This window comes from Mus caroli, unplaced genomic scaffold, assembly GCF_978045245.1.
Source record: "Mus caroli unplaced genomic scaffold, Mus_caroli_1 scaffold_3, whole genome shotgun sequence".
Classification (NCBI taxonomy): Eukaryota; Metazoa; Chordata; class Mammalia; order Rodentia; family Muridae; genus Mus; species Mus caroli.
The window spans coordinates 84,654,547-84,667,916 of NW_028227258.1; the positions used below are offsets into that span (position 1 = coordinate 84,654,547).

A 13,370-nucleotide genomic window follows, 5' to 3' on the forward strand; every position below is an offset into this window, starting at 1 on the left:
TCCATAGTGTGATAACCCAATCACAAAAGAACACACATGGTATGCATTCACTGATAAGTGATTATTAGCCTAAAAGTTCACAATACCCAAGATCCAATTCACAGACCATATGAAGTTTAAGAATAAGGAAGACAAAAGTATGGATGCTTCAGTGCTTCTGAGAAGGGAGAACAAAATCTCACAGGAGGAAATATGGAGACAAAGTGTGGAGCAGAGACTGAAGGAAAGGCCCTTCAGAGACTGTCCCACCTAGGGATCCATTCCATACACAATTGCCAAACACAGACACTATCTTGGATGCCAAGAAGTGCTTGCTGAAAGGAGCCTATTTTGGCTGTCTCCTGAGAAGCTCTGCCAGAGCCTGACAAATACAGAGGCAGATGCTCACAGCCAACTATTGGATTGAGTGTGGGGTCCCTGATGGAGGAGTTGGAGAAGGGACTGAAGGAGCTGAGGGAGGTTGTAGCCCCATTGGGGGTAGCAACAGTGTCAACTGGCCAGGACCCCCCCCCCCCAAGAGCTCCTGGAGACTGCTCCATCAACTACAGAGTACACATGGAGGGACCCATGGTTCATGTGTGGCAGAGGATGACCTTGTTGGACATCAGTGGGAAGAGAGTCCCTTGGGCCTGAGGAGGTTCAATGCCCCAGTGTAGGGGAATGCCAGGCTGGGAAGGTGGGAGTGGGTGAGTGGGAGAGCACCATCATAGAAGCAGGGGGAGGGGAATGGGGTAGGGGGTCTCCAGAGGGGAGATCTTCAAATGGTATAATATTTGAAATGTAAATAAAGAAAAAAATCCAACAAAAACAGGAAAAGATATTAAGCTCATTGTGTTTTGTCTGTTTGATAATCGATTTTTAAGATATAGTCGGATCCTAGAATAATATGTTTTAGAAGAAACTGTTACAGAGGGTGCATATAAGAATTTCTAAAGCATATCTTATTTAATTTTTATATTCACAAATCCTCTTAGTTGGAGAGATGTCTCTGTAGTTAAGAATATTTGCAGCTGTAACTGATGAACTATGATGAGTTCCAGCACCCACAGGGTGACACAAAACAATATGTCACTCCATTTTCAGGGTATTTGACAAAATCTTCTTGCTTCCATGGACACCAGATTCAGACATGGTATGCACACATGCATGTAGAAAAAGTTGTCATACACATAAAATGAAGATAAATTTGTTTTTAGAATCCCACTCTTTCTTTTTTTATTTTAATAATGTAGAGTCTCTTCATCATTTAGCACTGGCTATGCTTTAATGTTAACTCATAGGGTGAATTTCTTCCATTAATCTTTTGAGTCAACTATTCTTGAGGCACTGAAGTGTGTAATGTTGCAAGAAGACGTTTGAAATATTCATAATGGAGACTGGTTCTGGTACTGCAGCAAAAGTGAGATGAGAAGACATTAGAGTCAGCACCTTTATCTTATGCTGTAAAAAATATCAGTTGGATAAGAGTTACGCATTTCCTTATGTGAATCTTTGGCATTCACTCAAGAAATAAAATCAAACAAAGCAAGAAACATAAACCTTCACAAAAATCAATTATTCTTTAAACAAGAAAGAAAATAGAGACTTTAGGAAATTAGGGGTGAAGGCTTGTTTTACTTTTGTGCTGATAACTTCACACTGTTCCTGAACTTTAAACTTTAAACACATAAACTATTATGTGAATATGTGTGTGGAAGTGTGCATGGGTGTGTGTGCATGTGCATGTGTGTGTGTGTTTCTGTGTGTCATGAACATGTATGCACACAATCACATATTAATGCTTAGAGATGATAGAGATTGATAGTGGGATGTTTTCTCAATTGATTCTTCACCTATTTATTTTGTTGTTGTTGCTCTCCCTCAAACTCAACACACACACCTTTTTTCTATTGCAGATAATTTGCTTATATGTTTTGTTATATTGTGTTTACGTATTATATGTGTATCTCAGTGTTTTTAATAACTTTTTTATGTTTGTTTGTTTTCCCAATTCTCTTTTGCTTTTATTTATTATTTTTATTAGTAGTATTATTAAATGCCTGGTGTTTTTTGTTTTTATTTGTTTGCTTGCTTATTCATTTATTTGTTTTTGTTTTTGTTTTTTTTTCAAAACAAGATTCTCTGTGTATCTCAGACTGTCCTAGAACTCACTCTGTAGACCAGGGTAGCCTAGAACTCTGAGACCTACCTGCCTGTTTCACAAGCACTAAAATGAAAGGCTTGTGCCACCATCACTGGCTATCTGTTTGTTTTCTATGAGAGAGGAAAAGGAATGGCAAGAATTTGGGTACGTGTGGAAGCCAATTGGATCTGGGGAATTTGGACAAGAGGAAACGATAATTAAATTACGTTCTGTGAAAGAAAAACTATTTTCAATTTAAAAAGAAAAGATAATGTGATGTCCCACAGCTTCAGAATGACTATTCTAAACATGCATACATTTATTGAGATATGTTGGCCTTGAAATTGGTTCATATTAGTGTAGTTTATAACTATTTAAAACAATTGTTTTAGGTTTCCTAAAATAATCATACATACATAATATCTTTATATAACACTATATATAAGAAATAAATATGAGTGAATTTATGCTATAGGGAAGTGGTTTTCAACCCAAATTCTGAGACCCTTTTATACAGTTATATATGTTGTGTTGACACTCAACCATAAAATTTCTTTGCTACATCATAACTATAATTAGGTTGATATCATACTACTGTTATGAATCGTAATGTAAATATTAGAGTTTTCTACTAATCACCAGCAATATCTCTGAAAGTGTCATTCAACCATCAAGTGTTCATGATCCACAGGTGGAGAACCACTGCTATAGAATAGTTCTATATTATCCAATATATGAAATGGCATAAAGAACATGATTATAATAAGATTACTTTATCAGTCAATATTTTTCTAGTGTCACTCATTCATTTACATGCTACTATGTTATTGAAGAATCTTTTTATATAGCATATAATGCTCTTTAGGCACAGCCTCCCATATATTCACACCTCCATTCTCTCTTATTAAGCTTTTTTCCTGCTTGTTTCTGTTTTGATTATATTTTGTTCTAACTCAACTTTATGTGGTGTTTTCCCTGCAGAGAGAGAAGCTATATTTAAAGAGTCTCAAGTTGCTTCATTTTTTAAATGTAATTAGGTATTTTCTTCATTTACATTTCAAATGCTATCCCAAAAGTCCCCCTTAACCTCCCACCCCACTCCCCTACTCACCCACTCCCACTTCCTGGCCCTGGCATTCCCCTGTACTGAGGCATATAAAGTTTGCAAGACCAAGGGGCCTCTCTTCCCACAGTACCAAATGGCTGAGAAGCACCTGAAAAAATGTTCAGCATCCTTAATCATCAGGGAAATGCAAATCAAAACAATGTTGAGATTCCACCTCACACCAGTCAGAATGGCTAAGATCAAAAATTCAGGTGACAACAGATGCTGGCGAGGATGTGGAGAAAGAGGAACACTTCTCCATTATTGGAGGGATTGCAAGTTTGTACAACCACTCTGGAAATCAGTCTGGCGGTTCCTCAGAAAATTGGACATAGTACTACCAGAGGATCCTGCAATACCTCTCCTGGGCATATATCCAGAAGATGTTCCAACTGGTAAGAAGGACACATGCTCCACTATGTTCATAGCAGCCTTATTTATAATAGCCAGAAGCTGGAAAGAACTCAGATGCCCCTCAACAGAGGAATGGATACAGAAAATGTGGTACATTTACACAATGGAGTACTACTCAGCTATTAAAAAGAATGAATTTATGAAATTCCTAGGCAAATGGTTGGCCCTGGAGGGCATCATCCTGAGCGAGGTAACCCAATCACAAAAGAACTCACATCATATGTACTCACTGATAAGTGGATATTAGCCCAGAATCTTAGAATACCCAAGATACAGTTGCTTCATTTTTATTTCATTTTCAGAAATGAATGTAAGATATATATCTTGAAATTTAATTAATATATATGATAGAACAATTTTGTAAATTTTCTGTAACACAGATTTTGTAAAATATTGGCCTAGTTCCTAGGAAGATACCTGTTATTTTATAATAATCCAGTATAGTCAACATCTATCTTTTCCCATTATGTTTTTTTTTCAACGAGTGATAACTTTGGCTACCCCCCCAGATGCCAGGCTCCCAGGCCCCAACTGAGATGATTTTAGCCGAAACAAAGGGGGGAGAGAACTTGTACAGACCATCTCCAGCAAACAGGCACAGCCCTCAGTTGTGGGATCGGCCCACACATTCTTCTCAGAATTGTTAACCCTGTCCAAATGAAAGACAGGGACATAAAACAGAACATAGCCTGAAGGAAAAGTCATCCAGAGACTGCTGCAACTACAGACCCATCCCATCTGCAGACACCAAATCTGACACTATTGCCGATGCTAAGAACTGCTTGCTGACAGGAGCTTGGGATGGCTGTTCCCTGAAAGGATCCCCAAATCCCTGACCAATATAGATGCAGATACTCATAGCCAACCGTCAGACTGAGCCCAAGGATCCCAGTGAAACAGCTAGGGGAAGGACTGAAAGAGATGAAGGGGATTGCAACCCCATAGGAAGAACAATATCAATTAACTGAACCAGAGCTCCCAGAGACTAAACCATCAACCAAAAAGCATACATGGAGGGAGCCAGACCTCCAGATACATATGTAGCAGAGGATGGCTGTATCAGTGGAAGTGGAAGGAGGATTGATACCCCATTGCAGGGGGATGCTGGAGAAGTGAGGCAGGACTGGGTGTATGGGTGGAGGAGGACCTTCATCGAGGCAAAGCAGAAGTGCATATGATGAGGGATTTGTGGAGGGGTAACTGGGAAATGTAAATGAATAAAATGATTAATAAAAATTAGCTAACTTTGTTGCTATCATTCATGTGGATATTAGTGACTTCTCTAACACCGGGTGCACTCTTTTTTTTTTTTTTTTTTTTTTTTTTTTTTTGTCTATCACATATTTTTCAACCATTTGATATAAAGTCAATAAATACTTGGTATGGGCAATCACACCAAGACCAAGTAAACCGAATAAAATACTTCTAAGGCAAACTATTTTCTACTAGAAAGAGGGCATGAGACATGCTGTCACAGAACAACATAGATTCTACCCTAACTTCAGGCTCTATGTAGTAACCACAAATTAAAGGTAAAGCATTCCATTAAACAATGAATTGATGTTTTAAATCTAAGGATTAAGTATTACTGGTATAGACACCTGAGCTGTACTACAGAGGGGCTGCACCAGGCCTATGGGCTGAGAAGAAAGCCAAGGTGATTGCAGTAATGAATGCTGTGGAAGAGAAGCAGGCCTCTGGAAGAGTCTCAGAAGATGGAGGAGGTCAGCCTCCTGCTGTGCAGCAGCCCACAGACCCTGCATCTCCTACTGTGGCCACCACCCCTGAGCCAGTAGGGGCCTATGCTAGGGACAAGAATGCTACCAAAGCAGCTGATGATGAGCCCAAGTGTGAGGATGGCTGGGGCTTTGGCATTGAGAGCTGGTGTCGGGAAGACTTCGGGGTTTCTCCTGGTGGCCAGGCCGAACTGTGTCTTGGTGGATGACAGGCTGGAGCAGAGCAGCTGGAGGTACTCTCAGGGTCATGTGGTTCAGAGATGGCAAGTTCTCAGTGGTATGTGTCAAGAATCTCATGCCACTTAGCCCCTTCTACAGTGCATTCCACCAGACCGCCTACAATAGGCAGCCCGTGTACCGCAAAGCCATCTACAAAGTCCTCCAGGTGGCCAGCAGCCGTGCAGGGAAGATGTTTCCAGCTTGCCATGACAGTGACGAAAGTGACAGTGGTAAGGCAGAACAAGCAGATGATTGAATGGACCCTCAGTGACTTCCAGCCCTTGGGTCCTAGGGGCCTGCAGCAACCAGACAAGGAGAATCCTTACAGGGAAGTTTACACCTAACCATGTTGGTGGAGCCTGCGGCAGCTGCTTATGCCCCACCCCCACCAGCCAAGAAACCCAGAAAGAGCCCAACAGAGAAACCTAAGGTCAGGAAGAACGTTGATGAATACACAGGAGAGTGGCTCATGTATAGGTGTACCAGAAGTGCAGAAATATTGAGGTCATTTGGATCTCATCTGGGAGTCTCAACGCCACCCTGGAGCACCCACTCTTTATTCATGGAATGTGCCAGAACTGTAAGAACTGCTTCTTAGAGTGTGCTTACCAGTATGATGACAATGGGTACCTCTGCGGTGCGGGACCTGAAGTGCTCATGTGTGGGAACAACAACTGCTGTGGTTGCTTTTGTGTCAAATGTGTAGATCTCTTGGTGGTCCAGGAGCTGCCCAGGCAAGCATTAAGAAAGACCCCTGGAACTGCTACATGTATGGGCACAAGGGCACCTATGGGCTGCTGCGGAGATGGGAAAACTGGCCTTCTCGAATCCAGATGTTCTCTGGCAATAACCATGACCAGGAATTTGACCTTTGATGGAATTGCTACAAGGCTCGTGGTGCTGAAGGACCTGGGCATCCAAGTGACCGCTACATTGCCACTGAGGTGTGTGAGGACTCCATCACAGTGGGCATGGTAGAGCACCAGAGAAAGATCATGTACTTCGGAGACATCCACAGTGGCACACAGAAGCATATTCAGGAATGAGGTCCATTCGATTTGGTGACTGGAGGCAGTCCTTGCCCGCAAGGGACTTTACGAGGGTACAGTCTGCCTCTTCTTTGAGTTGTATTGCCTCCTGCCTGATGTGCGGCCCAAGGAGGGAGATGATTGCCCCTTCTTCTGGTTCTTTGAGAATGTGGTAGCCATGGGTGTTAGGGACAAGAGAAACATCTCACTATTTCTTGAATCCAACCCTGTGGTGATGGATGCCAAAGAAGCCTCTGCTGCACACAGGGCCTGTTACTTCTGGAGTAACCTTCCTGGCAAGAACAGGCCATTGACATCCACTGTGAATGATAAGCTGGAGCTGCAAGAGTATCTGGAGCAAGGCAGAATAGCCAAGTTCAGCAAAGTGAGGACCATTATCACCAGGTCAAACTCCATAAAGACCAGCATTTCCTGTCTTCATGAATGAGAAGGAGGACATCCTCTGGTGCACTGAAATGGAAATGGTGTTTGGCTTCCTGCTCCACTACACAAGTCTCCAACGTGTGCCACTTGGTGAGGCAGAGACTGCTGGGCTGGTCGTGGAGCATGCAGGTCATCCGCCATCACTTTGGTCCACTGAAGGAATATTTTGCTTGTGTGTAAGGAACATGGGGGCAAATTGAAGTAGAAATGAAAACAAAGTTAAACAAACCAACAAAAAGCAAAATACAATAAAACATCAAGAAAAGTGCCTCTCGTTTAGCATCCAGAAGAGATAAAAGGAATTTAATGCAAACCACAGAGGAGGAAAAATGCCACAGGGCTTGGCCTTCCCCTCTGGTCCTAGGAGGCAAACTTTTTGTTTTCTACACCTTTTCAGAGGGGTTTTCTGTTTGGGTTTTTGTTTCTTGCTGCGAGTAAAACAAGAAAGTTATTGCAGCAAAATTAGTAATAAAAAAAGTACTCTCCAAGTAATGCCTTGGAGAGGAAAGGAAAAGAGGGAAAATGCTATAAAAACTTAAAACATTGGTTTTTTTTTTTGTTTGTTTGTTGTTTTGTTTTGTTTTCCCCTTTTATATATATCTCTTTGTTTGTCTCTAGCCTGATCAGATAGGAGCACAAACAGGAAGAAAATAGAGACCCTGGGCAGCAGAGTCTCCTCTTGCAGCCCCGAGCAGTCTCAACAGCACCATTCCTGGTCATGCAAAACAGAACCCAACTAGCAGCAGGACACTGAGAGAACACCACATCAGACACTTTTCTACAGTATTTCAGGTGCCTACCACACAGGAAACCTTGAAGAAAACCAGTTTCTAGAAGCTGCTGTTACCTCTTGTTTACAGTTTATGTATATATGATAGATATGAATATATATATATATATATATATATATATATATATATATATATATATATATATTACTGTTAACTACTGTACATCCCGACTTCATAATGGTGCTTTTAAAACAGCCAGATGAGGAAAGACATCAGCTTCCACCTGGCTCTCTGTGCAAAGGGTTTCAGCCCAGGATGGGGAGAGGGAAGCAGCTGGAGGGGGAGGGGGTCATCTTCCCTCTTGAGTTTTAACAACCCAAAGGAGGAATCATATTACCCCCCACCACATGCCCCATGCCTAGCTTTTCCTGCCAAAACGGGGCTCAGCTGAGGTGGTTAGAACCTGGGGAAGCTGAATGTGGAATTTATCCAGACTCGCGTGCAATAACCTTAGAGTATGAATCTAAAATGACTGCCTCAGAAAAATGGCTTGAGAAAACGTTGTCCCTGATTTTGAATCTGTCAGCCACATTGAAGGCCCCTCGTGGGATCAGAAATAATCCACAGTGAGAGAAAGTGACCCGCCATTAACCCCACCTGCAGCAAAAATAAATAAATGAAAAATAAATAAAAAATGTATTACTGATATAATGACACTGTCATTATTGACTTGACTAAAGTCATGGATTCTGTACATTTTCTGATTATCAGTGAGGCAGAATATTTATTGTTCTCTGAAAAAGAAATTACTTTAAAATAGTTTCACTAGGGCTTCAGAATTAAAGAAGGCAAAAAAAGAAAATAAAATTATCTTTAAAAAGCCCTTGGTTAAAGAAGTGTTAGATTTAAATTTGTCTTGAAACTGAATTTTAATTTTTCTGAAAATAAATTCTTTTGGAAAAATAAAAAAGTTAGTGATACAAACTAACAAATGGTTTTCAAACTTTAATGTGCATAGGGTTACTTGAGAATCATTAAAATGAAAATTTTGATTTTCATAAGGTTGGGTGGATCCCAGTTGTGTATTCTCATCAGTGACCCAATATGAACATGATGCTAATTTACGACACATAATTTCAACACTAAACATGAAAGTTTGCTTAGAGCTCTAAAACATTGTTTCCTAACTACTATTTGATGACTCACATTAAGTCCATTGAGGAATAGCATTAATGAGTTTCAGTTATAGGCCAAGGTCTTTTATGGAATAAAATCATGTACAATTTAGAAGATAATGAATAAAAATACAGATTGAAATGAGAACAAGGGCTAAAAAATTATGGTTTTAATCATAACAGACCACAAATACAAGAATTACTATGAAGAAAAGTACAAAAATCTTGAATCTCCACCATAGTTACACACACACACACACATATATATATATATATATATATATATATATATATATGAAAATAAAAGTCATCATCCCAAAATCCCTCTAAACATTTGATAAATCTAAAATAAATAAATAAATAAATAAAAACACTTGTCCCTTTTTCACCTCTCAACCCACATTATTAATCTTCTATTTCTTTTGTGATCAGTTATGAAAAACCCGACATTTATTATCTATAGGTCTTGCTGTCAGGATTCTAAATAGTATTGCATCTGGACACATCAAGGAAACTCTATTTATTTTGCTTCCTGGATACTAAAGGCTTTCTTTTTTTTTCTTTAATTTTATTAGATATTTTCTTCATTTACATTTCAAATGCTATCCCCTTTCCTCGTTTCCTCTCCAAAAATCCCCTATAACCTCCCCTCTCACCCTGCTCCCAACACCACCCACTCCCCCTTCCTGGCCTTGGCATTCCCCTATGCTGGGGCATAGAACTTTCAGAGGAACAAGGGCCTCTTCTCCCATTGATGCCTGACAAGGCCATTCTCTGCTACATATGCAGCTACAGACAAGAATCCCACCATGTGCTTTCTTTGATTGGTGGTTTAGTGACACGCAGCTCTGAGGGTACTGGCTAGTTCATATTGTTGTTCCTCCTATAGGCCTGCAAACCCCTTCAGCTCCTTGAGTACTTTCTCTAGCTCCTTCATTGGGGACCCTGTGTTCCATCCTATAGATGACTGTGAGCATCCACTTCTGTATTTGCCAGGCAATGGCATAGCCACAAAGAACACAGCTATTTCAGGGTCCTGGCAGCAAAATCTTGTTGGCATGTGCAATAGTGTCTGGGTTTGGTGGTTGTTTATGGGATGGATCCCCAGATGGGGCAGTCTCTGGATGGTCCTTCATTCAGTCTCACCTCTGAACTTTGTCTCTGTAACTCCTTCCATGGGTATTTTGTTCCTCCTTCTAAGAAGGATCAAAGGATCCACATTTTGGTCTTCCTTCTTTTTGAGTTTTATGTGTTTTGCAAATTTTATCTTGGGTATTCTAACTTTCTGGGCTAATATCTGCTTATCAGTGAGTGCATACCATGTGTGTTCTTCTGTGATTGAATTACCTCACTCAGGATGATATCCTCCAGATCCATCCATTCACCTAAGACTTTCATAAATTCAGTCAAGCAGTGGTGGCACACGCCTTTAATCTCAACACTTGGGATGCAGAGGCAGGTGGATCTGACTTTGAGGCCAGCCTGGTCTACAGAGTGAGTTCCAGGACAGCCAGGACTGCACAGAGAAACCCTGTCTCAACCCCCTCCCCCCAAAAAAAGAATTGCATAAATTCATTGTTTTTAATAGCTGAGTAGTACTCTATTGTGTAAATGTACCACATTTTCTGTATTAACTCCTCTGTTGAAGGACATCTGGGTTCTTTCCAGCTTCTGGCTATTATAAATAAGGCTGCTATGAACATAGTGGTGTATGTGTCCTTATTATAAGTTGGAACATCTTCTGGGTATATGCCCAGGAGTGGTATTGTTGGATCTTCCAGTAGTACTATGTACAGTTTTCTGCAGAACCTCCAGACTGATTTCCAGAGTGTACCAGCTTGCAATTCCACCAACAATGGAGAAGTGTTCTTTTTCCACATTTTTGCCAGCATCTGCTGTCACCTGAATTTTTGATCTTAGCCATTCTGACTGGTGTGAGGTAGAATCTCAAGGCTGTTTTGATTTGCATTTTCCTAATGATTGAGGATGCTAAACATTTCTTCAGGTGCTTCTCAGGCATTCAGTATTCCTCAGTTGAGAACTCTTTGTTTAGCTCTGTACCCCATTTTTAAATAGGGTTATTTGTTTTTCTATCCAACTTCTTACGCTCATTATATATTTTGGATATGAGTCCCGTATCTGATTTAGGATTGGTAAAGACCTTTTCTCAATCTGTTGGTGGCCTTTTTATCTTATTGACAGTTTCCTTTGCTGTACAGAAGCTTTGCAATTTTATGAGTTCCCATTTGTTGATTCTTGATCTTACAGCACAAGCCATTGCTATTCTGTTCAGGAATTTTCCCCTGTGCTGATGACTTTGAGGCTGTTCCCCACTTTCTCCTCCATAAGTTTCAGTGTCTCTGGTTTATGTTGAGTTCCTTGACCTACTTAGACTTGAGCTTTGTACAGGAGATAAGAATAGATCAATTCAGCCAGGCGTGGTGGCACACACCTTTAATCCTAGCAATAGGGAGGCAAAGGCAGGTGGATTTCTGAGTTCGAGGCCAGTCTGGTCTATAAAGTGAGTTCCAGGACAGCCAGAGCTACACAGAGAAACCCTGTCTCGGAAAAAAAAAAAAAAAGAATAGATCAATTCATAGTCTTCTACATAATAACTGCCAGTTGAGCCAACATCATTTGTTGAAAATGCTGGGTTCCCCCCCCCCCCCACTGGATGCTTTCAGCTCCTTTGTCAAAGATCAAGAGACCATAGGTATGTTGGATCATTTCTAGGTCTTCATTTCTATTCCATTGATCTACCTGTCTGTCACAGTACCAGTACCATGCAATTTTTTTTTATTTTTAATTATTTTTTTTAATCACAATTGCTCTGTAGTACAGCTTGAGGACAGGCATAGTGATTTCATCAGAGGTACTTTTATTGGTGAGAATAGTTTTTGTTATCCTAGGTTTTCTGTTATTCCAGATGAATTTGCAAATTTCCCTTTCTAACTCTGTGAAGAATTGGGTTGGAATTTTGATGGGGATTGCATTGAATCTATAGATTGCTTTCAGCAAGATATCTATTTTTACTATATTAATCCTGACATTCCTTGAGTGTAGGCAATCTTTACAACTTCTGAGGTTTCGTTGATGTCTTTCTTCAGAGATTTGAAGTTCTTATCATACAGATTTTTCACTTCCTTAGTTAGAGTCACACCAAGGTATTTTATATATATATTTTAATTTTTATTAGGTATTTTCCTCATTTACATTTCCAATGCTATCGCAAAAGTCTCCTCCCCCCCACTCCCCTACCCACCCACACCCACTTTTTGGCCCTGGCATTCCCCTGTACTGGGGCATATAAAGTTTGCAAGTCCAATGGGCCTCTCTTTCTAGTGATGGCCGACTAGGCCATCTTTTGATACATATGCAGCTAGAGTCAAGAGCTCAGGGGTACTGGTTAGTTCGTAATGTTATTTCACCTATAGGGTTGCAGATCCCTTTAGCTCCTTGGGTACTTCCTCTAGCTCCTCCATTGGGGACCCTGTGATCCATCCAATAGCTGACTGTGAGTATCTCTGGTGGAATTTTTAGGGTCACTTATCTATACTATCATATCATCTGCAAATAGTGATATTTTGAATCCTTCCTTTCCAATTTGTATCCCCTTGATCTGCTTTTGTTGTCTAAATGTTCTGGCTAGGACTTCAAGTAATATATTGAATAGTTAGGGCAACAGTGGGCAGCCTTGTCTAGTCCCTGATTTTAGTGGGATTGCTTCGAGTTTCTTGCCATTTAGTTTGATGTTGACTACTCATTTGCTTTATATTGCTTTTATTATGTTTAGGTATGGGCCTTGAATTCCTGATCTTTCCAAGCATTTTATCATGAATGGGTATTACATTTTGTCAAATGCTTTCTCAGCATCTAATGTGATAATCATGTGAATTTTGTCTTTGAGTTTGTCTATATAGTAGATTATATTGATGGATTTCTGTGTATTAAACCATCCCTGAATCCCTAGGATGAAGCCTACTTGATCGTCATGGATGATCGCTTTGATGTGTTCTTGGATTTGGTGTGCTAGAATTTTATTGAGTATTTTTGCATCGATATTATTAAGGGAAATTGGTCTGAAGTCCTCTTTCTTTGTTGAGTCTTTGTGTGGTTTAGTTATCAGAGTATTTGTGGCTTCATAGAACGAATTGGTTAGAGTATCTTCAGTTTCTATTTCGTGGAATATTTTGAGGGGAATTGGAATTAGGTCTTCTTTGAAGGTCTAATAGAACTCTGCACTAAACATCTAGTCTTGGGCTCTTCTTGTTTGGGACACTACTAGAGAGTACTTCTTTTTCTTTAGTGGATATGTACTGTTTAGATTGTTAATCTGATCCCAATTTAACTTTTGTATGTGGTATCTGTCTAGAAAATTGTCCATTTGGTCTAGGTT

The 13,370-nt window shown here is 40.2% G+C and overlaps 1 pseudogene; it reads left to right on the plus strand.

Moving 5' to 3' along the window:
- The first annotated feature begins 5,310 nt into the window (after positions 1-5,310).
- LOC110291649 (DNA (cytosine-5)-methyltransferase 3A pseudogene) lies at positions 5,311-7,248 on the plus strand (annotated as a pseudogene).
- Positions 7,249-13,370: the final 6,122 nt, after the last annotated feature.